The sequence below is a fragment of the Cyprinodon variegatus genome, unplaced genomic scaffold (genome assembly GCF_000732505.1).
Source record: "Cyprinodon variegatus isolate N-32 unplaced genomic scaffold, C_variegatus-1.0 Scaffold227, whole genome shotgun sequence".
Taxonomy (NCBI): domain Eukaryota; kingdom Metazoa; phylum Chordata; class Actinopteri; order Cyprinodontiformes; family Cyprinodontidae; genus Cyprinodon; species Cyprinodon variegatus.
The window spans coordinates 527,705-551,069 of record NW_015150680.1 but is presented as its reverse complement, the minus strand read 5'-3'; the positions used below and the strand labels follow the sequence as shown (position 1 = coordinate 551,069).

The following is a 23,365-nucleotide window of genomic DNA, read 5'->3' as shown; positions in this document are numbered from 1 at the left end:
AGAGTCCTCAGGACTTCAGACTGGCCCTGACCTAAACCCAACTGAGCATCTCTGGAGAGACCTGAAAATGGTGGTCCACCAACGCTTACCATCCAACCTAATAGCCAGAAAAAGAGAGGATCTGCAAGGAAGAATGGCAGAGGATCCTCAAATCCAAGATTGAAAAACTGGTTGTATCATTTCCAAGGAGACTCATGGCTGTACCCGCTCAAAAGGAGTGCTCAATACTGAGCAAAGGGTCTGAATACTTGTGACGATGTGATATTTTAGTTTTTCTTTTTTAATAAATTTGCAAAAATTTCTACATTTTTGTTTTTTACTGTCAAGGTGGGGTGCTGAGTGAACATTGATAAGAAATAAAATGAACTGATTTCTTTATCTGAATGATATAGTTTATGGGAAAGGATTAATTAAATGCATTTAGTTTTAGGGGTATTGCAGATAGGTCCTTAATATAACAACAGTTATAACAATAATTCATCATAGAAGTGACCAGAATTTCTGTTTTTTTGTGTGAAAATACTTTGGAGTCCCTGATCTGAGGCTAAACAATAGACAGCAAGTCCAAAGTAAACAATTCCCAGCTCTCAAAGGAAATCAATCTTCTTTACACAATACCTGTATTGTGGAGGCGTCGTGTCATCATCTGTTCATTTGGCATGATACTAATTTGACAGCTTTTGTCCTCACCTTGTTGTTCACAGAGCTTCTCTAAAACATATTTTTTTGTTGACTGCCATAATAAAGATGCACGGTGTGGGCTGGGGACATCCTCTTCCCAATCTATAGTCCACTGCTGAAGCCCATCCATCACACTCCAACAATAGAGATGTCCTTCACTCCAGAGACAGCTGCTCAGCCATCCTGCTACAAAAGCACACATGTTGGCTTGCTCTGTGCAGTTTATTCATATTTGGGTCATGTTTAACATTAACGACTGCATTTAGAATTAATTTTAGGTAGTCAGTACAGTGTCAGTTTATAGTTATACAGAGAGTTTTTTTTTCTTTCTTTTTTGCACAAACATCACAGCATATTGTATCTCATGAAACAGGAAAGAAAAGGATACATGGTTTTAAATGTTTTTACTAGTGGAAATCTGAAAAGATAACACTGCCCAGTACAATTGGTTAATCCTAAAATTATAGAATTCTATGTAAAAATTGCCAAAGGAGTCATTTGATTGGGGAATAACATTGACAGTTGTCAGTAGGACAGATATTAGAGAACGGAAGAGAGGGCAAAGGAAAGTAATTTAAAAAATCAATGCCACAAGTAGCCCAGTTTACCACAAGGCATGCAAGAGACAGTTAACATATGAAATAATAAAAAAAATACATATCACTCTATATAAGATTTGAAAGCTGGTCCTCAAAGACACAAATAATACAAAAAATATTACACTTGAGCCATGAGTTACAGTAAAACTCTATTGAACTATAATTTTTTTAAAAGCTAGTAGAGACATAAGACTTTCAGCTGTAGATTAAATGTGCTCCTTCATTTGCAGTAACAAACTTTTGGTTTTTTGATTGTCAGATTAGCATTTGTTGAACTCATCTTGGCAGCTCTGACTGTGTGACCACAGGCAGAGCAGTCGGTGTGCATCGATGTGTGTGAAACCACCTTGCGCCTATGTTCGACCCTCGCTGACTCCGCCATCTGCTGCTCGTCCGAGCTCGGCCCGACCCAGCAAGGCTCCTCACGCACACACAAATCCCAGGGTCCTGCTTGTGGTGGCGCAGCCAGGTGGCATTATACCAAATGACCAACGGTTGATGCGCTCGTGCTGCGACCTCTACAGCACAATCCACCAACAGGAAGTCCCTCTCCATCATCCTGCATTCTGTTGTGATGTGAACAACGGCCTGATTAGCACTGGGAAATAGTGTCTGTTCGTCTGCCCTTCCGTCTGTTTCTCTCTGTGCCATTTGGCCTGTTTCCCCACTTTAGATGGAGAGCATGAGACATGATCTTCCCGTATATCCGCAGCTCATATGTGTGTGTGGTGTGCTTTTTTTTAGAAGACGGCTCTTTAGCAGCTCCTTGGAAGGGGGTGTCAGATGGCAGGCGTTTGTGTTGGTGCGTGGTGGGGGATGAAAAGATGATGAATAAAGGTTGGAATAGAGGGAAACAGAAGGGCGGAACGTTGGTCTGTTCTCTACTCTTTACCTTTTGTTCTCAGAGATGGTAACTCTCCACCCCTGACTCCAAAAACCAAGGTTTATCCTTCAGTCTGGATAAAAGAACAAGCACAGATCACTCAAGCTTGTGAGCAAGAAGCACCCATTTATGATGCAAAATATAGCAGTGACAGAAATATGTTTTAGATTTATATGCATGCTTCATGGAAGGTTTTCTGCAAATAATTTGTGGTTGGAGGTGCAACTATGTCAGGATTCTTACATTCAATTATAATTACCCAATGGTGCTCTAAAAAACCCAGTGTGCTTTTAATTCAGGCCAAAAATGATTTAAAGGGAAAAAACAGAGCCTCAATGCCAATAGCCAGCAGGCAATCTCAGCATCTAAACTGCGAGGACCAATTAAAAACAAGGATTTGAAATAAAATACATACAATTCTTTGAAAAAGCATTTGCTCCCAGTTCTAATTATGTTCAGTGCATTTTTTGTTGTCCTAAAACGTGAACATAGAGGACAATCTAAGTAAATACAAAATGCAATTTTATGAATACAAAATGCTTACAATTTTTGTAAGCAAACCTGGCCCTACATCAAAAAATGTGTTTCCCTCCCAAACCCTGGCTACCCTTGGCCACACTAATTGCTTTCAGGCATTCATATACTTTTTTTTTTTTTTTTTTTTTTTGCAGGATATGCAACATTTCCTGTCTAATATGATGTCACTAAATCTTAACTGTGTTTCAGGTCAGGTTTTGACGATTCTACCCCAATTTTTTTATTTTGTTTACATGAATTCCTTGGGGGGATCACAAAATGATAGTGGTGGGATCTTCTCTTTTACAGTTCTTTGGTAGAGATTACTTTGTTGTGGTGTTATCAGTTACAGAAAGTTACTATGAACGAATTTTAGTTTTGTACAGCTTTCAGACTGTGAATGAGCAACAGCTTAGCTGCGAATTGAACATTTCCATTTCATAAAGCGCAGCAGTGATCGAATGTAAACAGCATGGGAGAAAACATGGTGCAAAACGCATTGATATGGAAGTTCAGAGTATTGCAAAGACAAATATATATGGTTCAAAACTGCAGTAGAAAAACATTTTTCGAGTTGAGTTCTTTTTGGTTTGGAGTTATCACTGTGATGCAGAATCTGTGACCTGTACATCACACCCATATGTTTGAATGTTGGTATGTTATTTGTCTGAAATGCGGTTGGTGCGGCCTCAGCAGATGGCCGCTCACACTGAGCCTGGTCCTGCAGGAGGTTTATTCCTGTTAAAAGGGAGTTTTTCCTCTCCACTGTCGCTACAAGCATGCTTAGTTTGAGGGATTGCATCAGAGTCAATAAATCGATGCAATCAACTGGTTTTCCTTGGATAGAAAACTTTGAATCAATTTGACTGTATTATCTGGTTGAACTGTAAAGTGCCTTGAGATGACATGTGTTGTGAATTGCTGCTATATAAATAAACTGAATTGAATTGAATTGGATTGGTGTTACACAGTATAAATCGGATGTATTCCTTCCACCATGGAAATATTTTCCTAAATAGACTTGGAGTTATCAAAATGTTTTGTTTTTTTGACCTAGAGATTCACTTACTTATTGGATCAGCTGTTTTGACCTTTATGCTTTATTTTCTTTTCCCCCTGTCTAGTCTTACTTGTATTGCCAAATCACAATGCCTACTTACAGTATGGGATCGTGCAGAAATTAAAGTTTGTACTGGGTTCCTTTGTGAAAACCTGGAGGACTCATTTATATGTTCTTAATTCCCATAGGCCAGCCACCCTTAGAAGAATTTACCATAGTTACACATTTTACTTATTTTTGAATAACAAGTCCAGCTTTGTATAGTCATCCAAATACTTCAGTTTAATGAATAGTGAAAGTGACAGTGATGTATTTCTCCTTGAGGTAATTCAGCCTATTATAGTGTTATGTTCTCTTTAAATGATTTTTTTAGTTCTACAGTTCAAGTGAAACTAAGGCATTCAGTTTATCGTGATATTGAAATAAAAATTAATATATTCAAATTCATTATGTAAAATTGGGGAAACCTTATTTCACATAGAGCAATATTACTATTAATTTTTTTTTTTCCTTTAGTGAATAAAGTTAGAAGGTGAATAGGGATTTTTTTTTTCCTGGGTCTTATATACGAATTAGGTTGATGATGTGAAAGAACACAACAGAAAACAAATAGTGACGTTTCTAAAGAGTCATTTTTATATACAGGGTACATTTGTAACCACCCAAAACAGCTCTTTACATTAGAGAAAACATTAACAGGCAAATCTGAACAAGCAGATATGGAGTTAAATGTCCCAGGAAAAAAAAAAATGTTTTTTTTATTACTTTCTGATCTTTATCAGCTAGTTGAGTTCAGCAGCATCTGCAACCCACATGAAATCTAAAAATACTCTTGCACCATTGACTGCTTTCTGTAACCTTGGTGGGTAAAAGAAAGACTCTGTGTGCATGGTACATTGGTGTGCATGTGTTAAACTGGGCATGTGTTGAGGTAAGCAAAGCTGGTTTGTGAGCTGTATTGCAATATGGCCTTTCTCTGTGAGATAAAGAAACAACAAAAAAAACAACAACCTTATACTGGTTTATTGGTATTAGGCTGCTCATTTTTCTTTACAGTATGTCTGATATCTGTGTACATGTTAATATGGACTGTATTTTCTGAGGTTAATGCCTGGGATTGTAAATCTGATAATGGTAGCACTCTGTTAAAATTGCATTCAAAGATGGTAGGGATAATCTGTCAGTCATGCTACTAACAGATGTGGAACATCTGTTAGCAAATATTATTTTTAATCTGTTCATCTCTTACAAAAAGACCCTAAATTATGTATGTAAAATGTTAATTGTAATATCAACAATCCATACAGGCAATCATGTTTTTTATATGGTTGACATTGTTTTTTTTGCCCAAAGCAGCACAGGAATGCAGCAGAAACAAGTTATCAACAGCTGCTTCCAAAACAAGTTTTTCATAGCTTATGCTATGGTGGCTGAGGGGATGCAAATGCACTGCAAATACATGAATTGACAGCATACTCAAAAAGTACTGCAAATACAAATATGGGGCTGTGTAAACACAAACAAGAGACCAACACACAAAACACATGCAAAAGAAAAATGTTACAAATGATAAACTGCAGTCACAGAAATACAGAGCAGCAAAGTGTATCCAAACGGCAAATACAATACCTGCTGTAAATATTTAGATGATGTTCACACACAAAACACATGCAAAGGGAAAATGATGCAAGTAGTAAAAACAGTTGTAATTCAGGAAAAGATGCAATCAATTGCCACATTACAAAAGTGCCCCAGGCCACCGGACAAAGCAAGTTTATTTATATAGCACATTCATTAAGACAAATCAAAGCACTGTACATGAAAAAACATCATAGGAAAACCCATAGGGAAAAGTACATAGCCAAATAATTAAATTCCTTAAGAATATAAATGTATAATTAAAACGATAATCTGGTTACAAAAAATGAATGAATTAACGAAAGAAGGTTGGACTACAAGCCTATAGTTCAGTCAAAGGCCACTCTAAAGAAATATATTTTTTTATCTCGATTTAAAGCAACTCATTAAAACATTAATTGAACAATCAAAGGTTTGACTATCCCAATACAACATTTCAAAATGGAGAGAATGAAACAGCAATAAACATACAACACTTAAACTTGGTGGTCCATGACATGCCAAGAAGAACAATGATCAGTGAAGCAACCAAGAGGATCATAATAACTCTTAAGGAGTCGCAGAGATTCCAAGCTCACATGGGAGAACAGACATGGCAGTTTCTAGTTTTCTACTCCACAAATCAAATCCTTGTGGAAAAATTGCAAGATGAAGGCTATTGTTGAAGCCTTAAGCCTTGTTTTAGTTCACCATGGGGAATGTAAGGAATGCAGCACACATGTTAAAGGTTGAACTCTGGTCAGTTATGACAAATAATAAACCTTTTTGCTCATATGTTAAATTATGTGTAGTAGTCTGGGAGATTGAACAGACTAGTTGCACACTCTTTCAGAACAGAAGCGCTTTATTCTAACCACTTGGCCAAATCTTGCCTTGTTTTGTCTCTGTTTCATTAATTTAGCAGGAGAAAAATAGATCCACTTCATGCCTATCCATGAGATAAAATCAGATTAAAACACAAGCACACCATCTATAATAGACAAAATGATAGCTTATATCTGTATATAGCTTTATATCTGCTTTCCCAGGCTGTTGTCTCTATCTTTTCCCGCTTTGAAGTGATGGATGAACATATATGAGCTTACCCAGAAGAAAATCCCAATGGAGAGAAGGAAGCGAATCAAATAGATTGATGCAAACATGGGAGAAGATGAAAGGAGAGCGATGATGTAAAGGGTAGGAAGAAGCAGGGAAGAGGCAGATGGTTGGCATCAGTGGATTGGAGAGATGGAGTATAAGCTAAACAGTCTGGATACCTGTCTTTATTCTGGAAGAACTGAAACCGACAAGATGGAAATCAATGCTGTGATCAGGACCAATCTGTTCAGTGTTCTGCTTCTACAACTGTTCTTCTCAGTGTCTCCTTTTACCATGTCAAACCCATTGGCGATTGTAAAGAGCAAAAATGCTGTACATTTGAGGGACAGATATCTATCTATATGTACCACTCAATTGGTAGTTCATTTTTGCATGCACCAGTCACAAATCTATCTATATGTGACTGGTGCATGCAAAAATCAGAGTATTAACACTCTATACTTTTTACTTTTACTTGAGTGATATTTTGGTTTTCCTTAGATAGGAAACTTTGAATCAATTGACTATATGATCTGGGTGAATTGTAAAGTGCCTTGAGATTGCATGTAATGTGAATAAGGGCTGTATAAATAAACTGACTTGAATTGAATTGTAATCTTTATAAAATATCAATACTCCAACTTGAGTAAAATGTTTGGCTGCTCCATCCAGTGAGAATAGCTTCACTGAATAACAAAGAAATTATTTTCTTTTATTGGTGCTCAAGAAAAAGACACACAGTTAATGTTTATGTCAAAATCTATGTTTTATTTAAAACATTTTTTACCAAATGTTTTTATTAGTTATTTAGTGTTTGATTAGTCTTTTCACCAAGTCGTTTTTACTCACAAAATGGACCTTTCTTTAAGAAGATTAGGATTTCAACAACACTTTTAATTACACAATTCAAACAATAGAATCGTTTATTGATATAAAACAAAGTCAGTTACAAATCACTATTAACGTAAAAACAAGTTTCAGCTAAAAATCATTAAACAAGGAGCTTGATAATTTGTTTGACACAGTACATAAAATATTGGGGCTGCTCCTTGGAGCAGTGGCAAGAAGGTTGTGGGCTCAATTCCCGGCCTGGGATCTTTCTACATGGAGTTTGCATGTTCTCCCTGAGCATGCGTGGGTTCTCTCCCGTTACTCCGGCTTCCTCCCACAGTCCAAAAACATGACTGTTAGGTTAATTGGCTTCTGTAAATTCTCCTTAGGTGTGAATGGTTGACTGAAAACGATGTGTCTCTGCAAGTCATCAATGAGTTTTCAGTGAAATCATAGATAAATAACTACTTTAATAATAACTTAAAAATCTATTTAATGTAGATATTAGTACATGTAATATTAATGTTATGCAGAGCAATTAGTTTTTATAAAAGTAGGTAAGTAATGACAATGGGAAAAATGTTCGCCCCAGACATTTGGTCCACTATACCTTTTATTTAGACAGCATGGTTGTTTTAATGTGTGTATCTATTTGTAATCAAAAGGCTGTAAAAAATATATAGTTTGTCTTTATTTAGAAAATATGGATGTTGTGCTCTTTCCTGTTGGAACATTGTAGATTGGCCCTGAGGTTCTTGATGGTTCTGGTGCCTATCCGCTTTCGGACACCCCTCAGTCTGCATTGGTTATTGCCTGGGACCCCTTATAAAAAATGTCTGGCTACGCCTCTGGTAGGAAGTTGGAAAGATTCACATCGGCTATCCCATCCCATACCTGTATGGCTGTAGCGCACAGGTGCGGGGCAAGCGCTGACGGCACGCGCCGCTCCGCCAATTACAAGCAGAGCGCGCGGCCACGTGAACAAAGCAGGGCTCTAAATTGAGCGGAGAGCAGCTGTAGAGTGAGCGGCATCCCTGGAAGCAACACGGAGTGGGAAGTGATATCAGGGCTGAGCGGCGCGCAGGTAAATTGCTTTTCTTCGTCTCTGTCTCTCGCGGGGATTTTCTTATAAAGGAGCTGTGCGATGGGACGTGATGTTAAATGTATCGCCGCTTATGGATGGCTGATTCTCTCATCCGATCCGTGGACAGGACAATCAGCATCCCCGGCTGGTTGCTGGATCTGCACTGAAACTACCCCCCCTCCTCTTCCTGCTCCACAGCATGCCCCCCCTCCTCTGGCTATTGATAGTTGACAGAAGCCTCTTAATCCCTGGTTGATCTGGGCTGACCCGTCGCAGGCTTTTGTTGACTAAACTTCATTTGGTTTCTAGCTTTGTTTTAATTGGTGACGCCCTCTTTAATCGATGCCGAGCACCGGAGAGGATTATTTTCTGCTGTATGCAGCCTGGCAGGCAGGCAGAGGCAAGCTTTTATTGCTAAATTATTTATAACACTGTCTGGGAGAGAGTAATGATTCTGCTTGATAAAGAGGAGCCACTTTTTTTTGCTTTGTAATCACGATTTGCTCAGTTTGTGATTCATTGTTTTGCTCCTGCAAAGAGGTACCATTAATATCATCAATAATTGACTAATTGCTATTGGCTATAAACAGGCTCTGATTCTAGTATTTATCATTGGATAGATGATAAATCATAGTTGATTGAGCCATAAAGAATTATTATTGTCAAATTCATTTCAGATTTAGAACATATTTTTGACATTTGTGTTACCACGTGGTCTATAATCCTGGATTTCCACAGGTGCAAATATAAGATGTGGTTCACGCCATGTCACCTTGTTATCCTCCCATCGATCCGTTTCCCATTAAGTAAATGCAGCACTTTTTTTTGCACTTGCCATTTTCAGCCTCTCTCCACCGGAATGAGTCTGCCTGGCTCGCGCCTGCGCAAATCTCACCATTCATCTCAAGCGAGATTCTCCCTCTTTTGCTTTCTGTTGTCTCGTGCAAGACAGGAGAGAACAGCAGGCGGCGTTATGGCAAGCAGTGTTGAAATTAATCAAACAACCGTCCTGTTAGAAGTTCAAGTTTTTGACATATTTTTAGTCAGTCAGTGATATTTTATTTCTGAAGTTATTTTACATTTATAATAGAAACACTGAGAACTATTGTTATACTTGATGACTAAAGAATACAATGCAACAAAGTTTTTCTGATAATAATGCAAGATTTACAAGATATTTGGAAATGTTTTCTAAAAGTCAACATAAGTAAAATACACATTTTTACTAGTTCTTAGTTTTTTATCCAATGATTTTGTTGGTTCGGCGATTGATAATTAAAGGCTAAGATCAGCTCAAGATCAAACCACTGCTCTAATCAGGATTTAGTATCAAATGTACTGATGGATCTTATGTGTTTAACCAGTGTCCCCTATCATTTCTATATATAAATAAAACACTGTCCTTATCATTTTAACAGTTGTGCAAATTATGTTTAAATTCATTTTTGTATCTTTTTAATGCCCCAAAAATATCTGTATAAAAATAGGTATTTATTTGTGTTGTGTGGCCAAGTATTATTTGCCTTGCTGGGACAGTCTAAGGACACTAAGATGTGAATTGGGTTTAGGTTAGAATAAAGGTTATGTATGTATGTTTTTATTTGAAATAAAAAAAAGTACTGATATTTACGAGAAGGAGTAAAAGATATTAGTTGCACTGCTGCATTAATTACATTTAGGATAATAAAGCTTAGGGGTAATAACTGTTGGAAAAACAGGTTAAACATTTGCCTTCAATATATGTGCCAAAAAATAAGAAAGTATGCTAAAGGCAACTGGTATCATTACATTTTTAGGGAGAATTCTTTGGTTCTGAATTTCTTAAATATCTTTCTGTGATTTTCTTTGTTTGTTTTTTTTTTTGTTTGTTTTTTTTGCCAGAGTCAGGCTACATGGCAAAAAGAAGCAACCTTTAGAAAATAAAATCCCACACATAGGTAGAAGAAAAGCCCTAACTGTTTCATTCATGCAACTTTATCTTTCATCTGAACTAATTTTGAAGGGGAAAATAATCACATTTCAGAGGTTTTAAACTGTATATGTAATTCAAAAACTCCATACAAAATAGCTAGCCAGCTGGCTACAAACGCAGCAGTTAGTGAAAATTCTCTACATCCTTGCTTTGGTCAAACTGTTGGAGCAGGTTATATGTTATACAATGGAGTCCATGAGGACTGGTACTTTTTTTTTTACATCTGCTAATAATGTGGATTCAGTAGAGTCAAAAATATTTATGGGCAAAAAATACTGAGAGATGCTTAAAAAAAGGGTCAGATCTGGTCAAGGACGAGCATCCTCTCACTTCTACCTTTTCATCATCTCTAAAGAAGAAGCTGGTTTATAAGTGTGAACAGAAAAAAATAATTGATCGATTGCAACAAAAAAGTGTTCACATTCAAAACAATTTCATATCAAGCTGGGTGCAATTTGTTATTCGTTTATTTCATTTTTGACAGAAAACAACCTCTTTTTGTGCCGTTTTTCAATAAAGGCCACATATGTTTTCATTTCATATATACATATGCATACATGTTTGAATTTTGTAATTTTGATAAATCTTTTGTGTGATTTTTGTCACGTTTTCGTACTTTAATCTAAGCCTTTCATATATAGCATTTTTTGATTGTCAATGTTTTCTTTTTTTATTTCTCTTAAGTAACTTTTTTGGTAAAACTCCTTGAGTTACTCTGTGTTGAATGGCTACATCAATTATCTTGTCTTTATTTCTTTCTTTAAATTAAGTTTTAAGAATTAAAGCAATAGTTATAATTCCAACAATTTTTCTTTGTTTTAAGTGGAGCGGCTCCGACGCCTCCCTGTGGTTTGCGCGAGGTGGAGCCGAGCTGACCGATATTATATACTAAAGCGGCTTGCCATACTATCTTGGCTCGCTTTCGCTGCTCCGGTTGTCAAGGCGCTCTTAGTGCCGACTTGTCCTCGTTGGGACTGGACTGCTCTGTTATTTCTCGGGTTGAGCTTGTTTCCCTCTGGTGGATTTTTTTTACTGTTTTGTTTCAGTGACGGATTCAAAATAACTATCTACTAACAGTAAGTTACCTGGTGTTTTCTTTCTGTTCTTTCATTTTAAATTTCTGTTTACACGCGTTTTTCACCTCGGACATTCCATTTTACAACAAGTGCAGGATATTAGGGATTTGATTTATAATCGTGTTTATGTCTGATAAATCTATGGATATTTACAAACATTTATGTTTTTTTATACACATTTTTGCTTTCGCGTGTCTGTGCCAAGGTAAAAAGAGGAACAATAAGTGAAAATATGAACTTTCCTTAACGTTGATGTTGTAACTGCTTTTTTCAAGATTTTTTTTGTGTGTGTGTGTATGTGTGTGTGATTACATTAATAATACTATAAGTTTTGGTTGCAGGTGTTTGGCCACTTCCTGCATTATAGAATGAGATGTCTATGGAGTCTGCCTGGGCATTTTATTGACCTATAGGTTGAGGTGGCACTCGCAAAGAAAAAAAAAAAAAGGTTATCAGTCACCTACTTTTTGTTCTCTTTTTTAATCTTGTCAGCGCGCCGCTTTAGGGAACTAAAAGTAATTTCCTGAGGCTCTCAGGTTAAACCATTTCCCCACGCAGCAGCTGAAGCAGCGACCGCAGGGTTTTTGTTTTTTTTAAGCGTGCCTGAAAAGAAGAAACGATGAAACTGCGCCCCGATTTCTTGCTGAACCAGCTTGTTTGCATACCTACACCTGTGCTGTAATTGTAAACTAAACTTCCTTTAATTCCTCCAACAACAGAGAAGGGGAGATCATAACAAGCCCATATCCACTCGTTAACCTCCCAGCTTCAGTGTAATGACTTCTTTCCTGCGTGGTGTTTACAGTAAGTGGCTGGCAACAGTTCTGATTCACTGGCTAATTAATGGAGCTGCTATCTGCTGTGCTCCTGCAGTCTGTGCTGGTTTATCAGGTCCTGGTCCCTGGTGTTCGCCCAGACTGACTAATGGCCATGTTGCCTTTGGGTTATTTTTGTTTGCTCCACCCAGTTTCATGTGCATGAGGTGACCTGCAAACCCACACTCAGGGATACATACCCTAGTTAGAGTATTAATATGGGGCAATGGCATAACTATGTAGTTGCTTAGGGCCCCCCGACCTATTAGGGGCCCCGTCACTGACATCTGGTTGCCCCCCTACACAATTGTTGACTAGGACGTCTCTTTGCAGATGTAACCGTGCAAAAATTTCCTATTAAACCCACTTACCATGATACTACCATGACTGACTGGACCATGTTTATACCCCAACACTTGCCAGATTTGAACATGATGGTGAGCCGTTTAAACACAACACCAATAGAAAAGCAGACAGTGGTACTTTTAATTACTATGTTAATAACTGTGTATAGTTTATTAGACGGTTGTTAAAAAAAATAGACTCCTATAATATGTTTCAAACCGCAATAAAGATCTTAAAAAAACAACTTATTTGAGTATTTTATTTTTTACAATACGACTTGGAATTATGGGTAATCCAGAGCGTAGATTAAAACCGTAACCGTTACTTACAATGTGTTAGCGACGATGGATACAAAAAGAGGGGCTTAAGCGGATTCCAGAAATGAAAAGGGAGAGAAGAGCTGCTGGAAGAACGGAAAAAAAAACTTCCCAAAATAAAAATGTTCTTTCAAAGAACCGAATATTAAGAGGTGGACATTGCTGCTGCAGTGAGTAAAGATTGCGACCAGGAGATGAATGGAGAGAGCGTGGGTGAGGAGGGGGGGCTGTGAAACTCAAGGTAGCGCATTAAGACTCATTTTACAGCAGAATATACTAAAGTATATCCATGTCTAGTGAAGGTGAAGAATGATGAAGTTGATGATGATGTTGCTTACAGGCCTATTGTTGTGTCGTTACGTTGTTTTAAAGAAGTTCAGCTCCTTGTGCCCAGATATAGAGGTCATGTATGGAGTAGTAACAGGGAGTTGGGGTGTTGCTGGTTGCAGCTCTATAATACTCCTCTTGTACTGCAGACAGAGGAGTGTGTCAGTTTGCTGGAGGAAGAGGTGGAGTCAGGGTGTGTTCACATCCAGACTTTACCTTGGTGTAAAATCCAGACTCTAAATGCTCTATTCAGCCACTCATGGAAATGGTAAATTTATTTTGTCCTTTTTTGTTAAAGCACTGATTGATGAGCACCAGGTCGAAATAGGAAAAACTTCTTTTTCCGTCAGTTCTTTGCTGTACATTTGATTAAATGAAAATGATATTGGTTAGAAACCAATAGCTTGAGCCGTTGACTTGGCTACATTTTTAGATATTAAAATTAGGATTTCTTTTACGGTACCACCATGTATTAATTGTAATTAATAATGTAAACGTTTTATTGTTATGCGTCATAGTTACTTGGGAAGTTGACACGTCAGACCTAAAAGGAAAAAATAAAAAATAAATATATATATATATATATGTATATATATGTATATAAACAATAAAAAAAGGACACTGGTAATAGCCAGAAAGTGCCTTATTGATCATTCTATATTTGTTTATCTATTTCAGTTAAAGTTTAAGTATATAAATTTTTCCTAAGCGTTGACTAGTCATTGAACTCTTCCCCCTTTGCCTATATAAACATATAAAGGCTGGATTGTGATTTCTCCAAGGGAACGAGGTTTGTGCTAGCCTCGTGAGACCATCCTGATCTTGCGAGCTTTCAAGGTTTCACTCGCAGATCTGTTTGGAGACTCTCCGTTAAATAAAATCTGGAGCCGTTCACCAAACGAACGTCCAATCAGCGTTGGCTTTGAGGCGGTTTGAGTTGTGACTGTTCAGTCTAAAGAACATGGCGGCTTCAACCGATGAAACTAGCGTTAGCGTGGCTATCGAGCAAGTTTTATCAGAATTACAGAGTATTTCTTCACTGAAAGAAGAGAAAAACACTGCTCTGGAGGCTTTTCTCAGAGGAAAAGATGTTTTTGCTCTTTTACCAACTGGTTTCGGCAAGAGTAGCCTGGCTTGTGGCTGTGTTTTCGTCGTTGCTCTGTTAGTACGTCATATGCTTCGTTGTTCTGATTGGTTTATTTGGCCCGTCTATCACCAACATAGGCCAATCAGCTAACCAGAATTTTCGCCCCTTCCCAAAATTACTTCAACGAAAGGTTTCCAGATGGATATGTGGAGCAAATACATCTGGCTTAGTCAGGTTAGGTTTGTGCTGCTTGTTTAATGCTTCTTTTAAATTTATGTTTTGCCAAACAAATAAATCAGACATAGATGTCGTTTTCAAATGCACAGCCCCTTCCACATTTTTAGATACCTGGTAAAATTGTGTAAAAAGCTTAAAATATAAACTGTAGGTATATTTATTTTATAGTAGCATCATTTCTTTCTTAAATACCCCCGTTCTGCACCAAATATATGAAATCTGACAGAACAATGATCTGTTCTCTATGTTTTATAAGTTTTCTATGTAGCCTTTAGTGTTTGATGTTCCTGTTAACAGTCAGGTGATTCAGGCGGGTTTACACTGCTTGCCTTCGTGGATTTAGACATGGATTTAATTTCCACTAATGGAACCTACTTGTGGCTGCACCCAGATTAAGGACAAACAAAGCCATTATAGTACGTGGATGGAAAACCTGTACATGGCATACAGTATGGTGAATTTTGCCCTAAAATCAACCTGCCACTTAGAATCCCTTTTTCGTTTATTTAGTCGGGTCAGGTGATTTTTACTCATATGACCATGAATAAGGACCACTAAAACTAAACAGCCATAAAAATAAAAACACTATATGTACTGAAGTGATATGGGAAGAACCTGAATAAAATGTATGCATGTTTCGTTCCTGTTGTTTTCCCTCGTCTGTTTGCTGTGATCACTTGCTGTGGTTCTTCCTTTATGTAAACCCCCTTAATGTCTGTTCTTTGTCAGAGGTCCAGCTCCAGTTTATGTTATGTTCCCCGCTCAAAAAAAAAACTGTTTAGAGTCCCAGAAAGAGACAGGATGTCTTTCTACTTGGTCTGCCCAGCACCACTTGAGCTCTGGTCCCTATCCGTGAAACTTGAGTCTTCTCACCGCATCTAAGATTTGCGCTTACAGCAGCACATTTTGGAATCAAGTCAAGGAAATGTAACTCTAATCCAATTGGCTAAAGCTTTAGCAAAAGCTTTCCTTATTGGGCAACATGTAAGCTTGGCTGCCAAGGTTTCTGTAAGCACAACAGGGAGTTTGGAGTCCCACTGGTGCAGTGCTGAAGGAGTGACTGTGCAATGGGGCAGCAGGCAACAGAGAGTGCTACTGTTTTGAACGTTCCTCCTCCTAACACTGTAATAAAGGACCCATCTGCGCTCTGCTGATTCAGATCCATCCTGCTGACCATATCTATCTGTGTTGTTGATCTTGCACACATGCAAATACACATGCAAACACCCACCTCCCCCTCTGCATGTCATCGGCAGGAACAGGGATGGCTTTCATCATGTTTGAGGAAACATCTTCCCAACTGGCAAAGGAACAAAGCCACCAAAACAGGAATATTGACTCTGTGTGTGTGAGGTGTGTGTGTGTGAGTGCTGCAAGAAGAGAAGAAACAAAGATTGTGTTGCCAACTACAGCAGCCGTTCCTGTTTCCTTTCACCTCTGTGTGGAATCCAGGAAGAGGTCGGAGTGACAGAGAAACGAGATCCAAGGCAGAGAGGGAAATAAAGCAGGACAGTTAGAACGGAGAGAGGCTGGGGCAGAGAGATGGCCTTGTAAGGTTCCCAGCTTGAGACGTTTTGGATAGACTGAAGCTGAACCAAACTATGAAGAAAGCCATTTCTTTCACTATTGGACTCTGTTTGACTGTCTTTTATTGGAGCTCTGTTACAAGTGCTCCCATTGACTGATTATCTAGCCATCTTAATGAATGAAATAGATGTTTTATGAGCATTATCAGCAGTGTCAATTGCAGCAGTTGCTTCAAATTGACCTTGTTGGAAATGTCGATAGTCCAGACTGTAATTGTTGTAGAGCACAGAGTTACAGATTAAGTGCAACATTTTATTTTTACTCAATGGAGTTATTTAACAAAAACAAATCAAAACAGCATGTGTCTGTCCTCAGTATCGTATCCTCTTAGCTGTATTGCAGTCTCCATATAGTCAATTATTTTGTAACTATTTAAGAAAATGTTAATATAACCACCCCAATGGTAAATTACGTTTCTTTATTTCTGATGCAGCTATCAGATGTTACTCACTGATGCAGATTTCCTGTTTTTTTGGTGTCTAAAATAACCTGCTATGGTTTGATAAATTATAAGGAATAGAAATAACTGCAGGTATTCTGACTGAAGGTAATGGTTATGTTCTAAAAATAAGTAAACTGTGCCTCACATCATAAATCCTCTATCTTGTCTGATTATTATTTTTTAGAGATGCACCGATCCGATACCTGGATCTGATACCGACTCAGGTATTGACTAATTAGCTGGATCGGATATTGTTGATTTCATATCGGATATCAGAGATCCAATCCATTGCACTTTTCATGGAATTTTTATTTATTTATTTTCGCTGCGTTAATAACTATTATAAATAAAATTTATATCTGTGATAATTTTTTTTCTTAACCATGTTTATGTGGAGGCTAAAGCCTTCACTCACATGGCAAGGTATATGTTGCAATCATTCAACAGTCGAATCGGATCAGATATCAGCCGATACGCTCAGCCCAAGTATCTGTATGGGATTAGATCAGAATTTATTTATTTTTTTTCTGCATCACAGAACACATTTGCATATCGGCCAATGCTGTTAGAAGAAGAAATAATGCTAAAGAAATTGGCCGGCTCATCTATTGGTTTATCTCTAGTTAGTACTGATAAATTGGGTTGGGGATTAAATTTAGGGAAGCATGCCCCAAATTTTTAATGTTTTATTTATCTTTTGAATCAGAAATCACACCATACCTAACAAAAAAAAATTATGCCAACACCCTGTTACCTTTAACACCTGCAGTCCATGGCAAGATGACTGATATTATTACAGCTTTATAAGATAGTAACATGTCATTGGGTTTGAGTTTTCCAAAATACCAGCTGTTTCAAATTTTATGTTGCACTGTAATGACAACATCATTCAGGATTCTACCCAACATTCATATGCTCTATTGGCCAAACTCCAAAACAACGTATGACAGTTCTCTATTTCCACATAGATATAAGTTGTTATTCACATTTTGATTCCTCTTCCTCTCCCCTTTTTTTCTTTGTTTCTCTTCAACTTGCACACATTCATTTCCATGCATGCTCACATTCACTTGCACATCAGAACCCTGCCCTGTGTCGTCTCATATCCCATGCAGCTCTGCTTACTGTGTCAAAAAGAGCTTAGATCAGGGAAACTGTAGCTCGCCCTCATTCACAGTTCCAGGAAAATCAAGCTATTCATTTAAACCAAGCAGACCATGTTGGGAGTAGGAAGGGTCAGTTGCCAGTTTCGGTGCTGGTATTGGTCAACAAATTAGAGTTTTTCAACCAGCGATCGTGGAAGGGGAGCAGTAGGACAGCAAGTAATCTAAAACGTTTTCGATTATGTCAAGGACTGAAAAAAAACGCTACTTATAGTTTGCAGATTATGATCAAACCTTTCCTGACTCATGATTTTGTGTTTTCTTTTGTTTTTCCTATATATTTTCCAACTCAGACTTTTTAATTATTTATTTTTCACTATAACTCACAAAGTAGCTAAATAAAAATGACCTGATGATTCTCTTAAAGTCATGGATTTGAATTTAGCTTCTCTATTTATGCATATATAATAATGAGCTCTGTCCAACTTTCATTTCGGTTTTTTTTCTTGTTCGTAATATCCAGGGCAAAGCATTTGTTTTTTTGTTTTTTTGTTTCTACGTTTATTTGTTTTTTCCCTTTTTTATTTTTGGCCCTGCTGATCATTAATCAGATCTTGGCAAGGAACATTTTATGATTCTCTGTAGAAAAATATTTCAACTAAGCGGAGTATTAATCCTGTTTGTAAACATAAAAAGACTAATTACTGTAAAAAAAATAAGAAATAAAAATTTGTATAAGGTTTAAGCAGCACCTTTAAAAAATATTTAGATTTTAAATTTTGTATTTAAAATTTAATTTATAAAAATGTTAAAACTCTTTTTCATTTATTGCTGCTTTATAGTGAGGTCGGCTACATCGATTCTTCCAGTTGAGTTCAAACTTCAAATAGGAGAGCAGTTTATACTTCTGTAAGTTGAAGTTTGATCTTCAAGGTATAGGTAACAAAAATAAGAATGTGTTATATTGACCCTGTAACTGCTCCTTCCCCTTAAAAACAGAGCTTACTTGTGCCTAAAATAACCAGCATGAAACTTAAAGAAGGCCTTAAAGTCAGATAATCCACTTGTAAAAGCATTGGAGTCATGTGTCATATGTCAAAAAAACAACAAAGTAGTTTGACCAAGTTATATTTAACCGAGTTACATCATTGTAGAACTTATAAAAATAAGTTATGAAATAAGCCATTAAGTAGACATACAGTACTGGTATGTATTTAATGTAATAATAAAATAATAAAAATACTTTTGAGGCCCAATATTTTATGGGATCCACGTTTAATCATTGAAGTCATTGAAAAAAAAAAAACTTTTTTTAAAACACCCAAAAAAAACACCTTACTATTAAGTGAATATATTGTTTTAGGAGGTTGTTCATAAGTTCATGTCATAATGGTCCATAAGTCCATAAGAGGTTTTTCCTGATAGATTTATTAAGCAAATTAAAATATACAGTAAGATATTGTTTTTTGCAAACAACCGTTTAATAAATGACTCAGGTTTTAATTGACTTTCTTTGTGTTACTGGTGGTGACATAACCGAAGCATCCCTGATGTTGACTCTCATCCTTCTATGCAGTGCACAAAGCAAGTTAATTAATGGGAATTATAAAGCAATAGAGAAAGAAAAGAAGGTACCTGACCCTAAATGATCCAGCTGCAGCTGTATCAACAAAATGCTTCTTCCTCCATAAAACCTGTGAATAAACTACGCATTTAATGTTTGTTTTGAAAATTGTCTCAGTAAAGATGTTGTTTGTGCCTTTTAGTTTTATAATTGATTCATAAAAGCTTTGTTTTTTGTGTTTACTGGAAATCATGATCCCTATAGTGACTTCTTTTGAAATAAGACAATGTTGTTACTAACCCATAAATTGAAATATACATGTAAAAGCTTTAAATTTAATCAGTATATCTGTCTGTAAACTAAATCTCTTTATCTCTGTTTGTCTTTCTGTCTGTCTGTCTGCCTGTCCCTCATTTGACCTACTGACTGAGGTTAGCGGATATATTTTTGCTTTCATTTTAAACAGAGGCGGATCCCCCTGTAATTGGTATAGAGATTATCGGGGAGATGCTGAGAGTTCTGATGAGGGTGTTTATCTAATAAAACGGGATTTATGAGATTCTGGCACACAGAGTAAAATGCACCAAAACCACCATCACTAGTATTTATCTAATCTGAGATGTTTTATATTATTAAACTAAAATGATTAATTGCAGATTTCTGCCTATTTAGGGAATCATGCCAAACCTTCAAAATAAATCTGAAACATAATCCAGCCGCTAAGTGACTTAATGGATGCACAGACTACGCTGTGACATCTAGATTTGAGGCTGAGATGCCCGGCTCATATCGACCGAGCTGGATCCAGTCAGATATGGTGAGCGGTTTGCAGGGAGAGCAAGCATGAATAGCAGAGGATGCAGCAGAGCAGTTTCTGACACACTCATACGTGTTCGAGAGCAGACGACAGCACTTGCTGTGAAACGCCACCATATTTCCTCTGAGATCTTTTCATCTTCTCACTCCAGCACACACATCACCAGTCTGTGTGACTAGTGCATGCTCAGCTACCTTTTAGCTGGCTGTCTGTGTGCATGTGTTTGTAGTCAGAGAGCTGGAGAAGAGGAGGATGAGGTTTGTTTCTGAGCAAGAATCATTTTTTTTCCTGAATTAATAGTTTGTTTTACTGTGTATTTGTTCTCTCCATCTAAACTATCAGATGCCAAAAATCCATTTTTTCAACATTAGTGAACTTTTTGCACTTTTCATAATAAAACTAAAATATGTTGCAGTGCTAAAAAGTCAATGGGGACTGAGTAAACATCATATTATTGGTACATTTCTGCGCTTGCCTTTATTTCTCTAAAAAAATCTGTTAATGTTTCCAACCTATACAAAAAATCATTGTTGAAACAATTATCATATAATATATAATTTATTAACTTAATAACCCAATTGTTTCTAATTCATTCTTATGTTTGCTGAAATTAAGCTATTGTGATATATGTATTTCTAACATTTCCATAGGTTCTACATCTTTAGGCGTATTTCTAACTGTAGTTTTTTGACATTTGTTGAAAGATTTCCAGTATTGCATATTATTACATATCCAGATATTCTTGCCAGAATTATTTTCTTTGTCTCTTTGGCATCTGATTGAGACCCATTCCAGTATTAAATTTAATGTAATGTGATCAGATCTTTACATACATCACATAAAGACACAGAAGGTCCATAAAAAATATTTTATAATTACAAAATAAATTTACCTAAAAGGTGTAAGTGGATGACTTCATGTCGTCTAAAATGCAGATTCTATCATTCTTTGGTTTTTTGTGAGTATCAGACTTTTCTTTTTGTTTTCCATTTGTTTTTATATTCTCACAATACAAGTTATTTTATGAGGTAGACCACTCCTCCCTTCAGCACTAAACTGCCCTAAAACATAGTAGTGTCACACTTGTACTTTGAATCTTGCATGGCATTCCCAGGCTCTTCCTCTTTTCTGCTGATGTAAAGATGGTCCTTACCAGCAGAAATGTCATTTCTTATTACAGAGTGGCCTTTCAGTCCATGTCGATAAATACTTTCATATTTTCAAGGTCTTTCGCTTTTTCTCTGGTGTTGATCTGCACATTTCACACTAAAAAACAATGATCTCTGAGAAACTTTAGCTCCTTCTTCAACATCATTAGCACATTAAGGCAGATAGATACATATGTTTGTACTTGTGTATAAGTGGATCTCGTATTGAAAAACCTACTTACTTTATAATCAGTTTGGTGGTTTTGTTTAGATAATGTTTCTGCAACGAATGCTACTTTACAACTCAGGCGGGTTCTGTTGCAAACAAACATGAGCCTCTGTGATGCTGTCAGTGTAACCTACATACTCAGTCTACCTACACTAGCTTTCACAGAGTGTGGGTTTCAGGTCAGCATCCTCCTTCACAAACACACCACAAGGTTGGAGACCCAGCTTTCTAAGAAGGCTGAACAGTTTGCCAACTTCCCTGCAGCAATCCAGAGACATCCTGTCATGATGTTGGCAAAGCTGGCTCACAGTACATGGCTCCCTCACCTCCTGTTTTCCGGTCACAATGTGGAACGAAAAGCAAGACTTTACAGGGTTAAAAGACAATTCATGCTTTAGCTTAAAAGAGATAAAAATAGAAAGATGCAAAGCTTTCTACAGCACAAGCTGCTTGATGCTGTTTATGAAGAAAAGTGAGTTCTGGCTTAATGAAATAAATATGCTAAAATGTGTAACTATATTAACAAAGTGTTTAAAAGTTTAAGCTTTATTAGTTTTTGTAATCAGGCATGCCGATCGATAGAGTTGTTAGTCCAAAAGCTTACAAAATATAAATCCCTAGGTATTCAAAAATGAGATTAATCCACCACTGGAAATAATCCCAATTTAATCCAAACTGGTGACAAAGGAACACAACAGCTGCGGCAAACTGGCAAACATTAAATAAATGGATCACAAACCTGAAAAAAAGAAAACTGAAAAAAGTGAGCATTATAAGATGTCTTTAGTGTTTATTATTTTAGTTTTTTTTGTATTTTTTATTTTTTTTTGAAATTTTGAAACAATATATGACGTGTTTGAACCGACTAATATATATATATATATATATATATAGATCACTGTGGGGGGAAAAAATACTAGAAACCGTGAAGATTTTTTGTGTGCTTGACAACCCTTTTAGTTTTGTGGGTCCCTAGGACTTGTCTGCATAGGGCCCCAAAATGGGCTGGAACCCAGAGGCCCACATCCCCCTAAATCAGACCCTGCTGTGACTGGTCAGCGGCAGCTTTACAAGCTGCTATTGACTTGCTGTAAACTGTTGCATGTTAACTTAGTTGCTATTTCCTCTTTCTGAGAAACTTTGAACCGATCTTCCAGGAAGTAGAACAATGTAGTGAATGATTTTGTTTACTGGTGGGTGTCTGCTTTCAATGTGGCTAAAAATATCTGTTTTTGTGAGTAAAAAGCAAATAAGAAATGAATCAATAGCCATGGCGTGGTGTTCCTGGTTCACTATGGATGGAGGGATGGAGAGGGAGGTTATGATACATTAATAGTTCTATAATTGGATCGTGACTGTAAAAAAAACATAGACAGATGATACCTCACTTTAGACAACATTAGATTAAATGCTATGAATAAGTCGATTATCAAAAGCTTAGCGGTAAAAGCAGAAGAGAATGAACTTAAAAATATACTGTGCAATTTAAAATGGATAATAAGGCATATATGAGTAAAAATGTGATTCTCAAGTAGATTAGAAAATTCACAGAAGCTTTTCAAAGAGATAAGTAGAGAAAAACTGTCCAATAGGCATGATTGAACGCACATTCCCAGACAAGCTAAAAAAAAGCATGTAAATCGACATAAGCCTCTGAGAAGTTATAAGTGATAATTTCAAAAACTTTAGGTATAAACAGAGTCCGTTGAAATGCTTAAAATGTGTTTGATCAACTTTGTCATCAGCTCCTGATTCGTTGGATGATTTTGTGTATTTGCTTTACAAAACAGTCAATTAATTTGGTGTTTTAACTGTTGCTGAAACCATTAATCACATTCATTGTGATTAATTGATTATTGAAATAATCTTCAACTAATTTAGTAATAGATTAAGGGTTAACTGGAGTATAGAGACTATGAAACATGCTGTT

General features: G+C 36.8%; 1 protein-coding gene across 5 annotated transcripts in view; it reads left to right on the top strand.

The window, feature by feature from the left end:
• Positions 1–8,346: 8,346 nt before the first annotated feature.
• Positions 8,347–23,365, top strand: part of strbp (spermatid perinuclear RNA binding protein) — a 99,732-nt gene continuing 84,713 nt past the window's right edge. For 4 of the 5 annotated variants that reach the window (XM_015381032.1, XM_015381034.1, XM_015381033.1 and 1 more), the window contains exon 1: positions 11,291–11,417. The gene's annotated coding sequence lies outside the window, so the exon portion shown is untranslated. Of the gene's footprint in view, positions 8,370–11,290; positions 11,418–23,365 lie in introns of those variants that run through there. The other variant, XM_015381031.1, reaches the window with a different exon arrangement.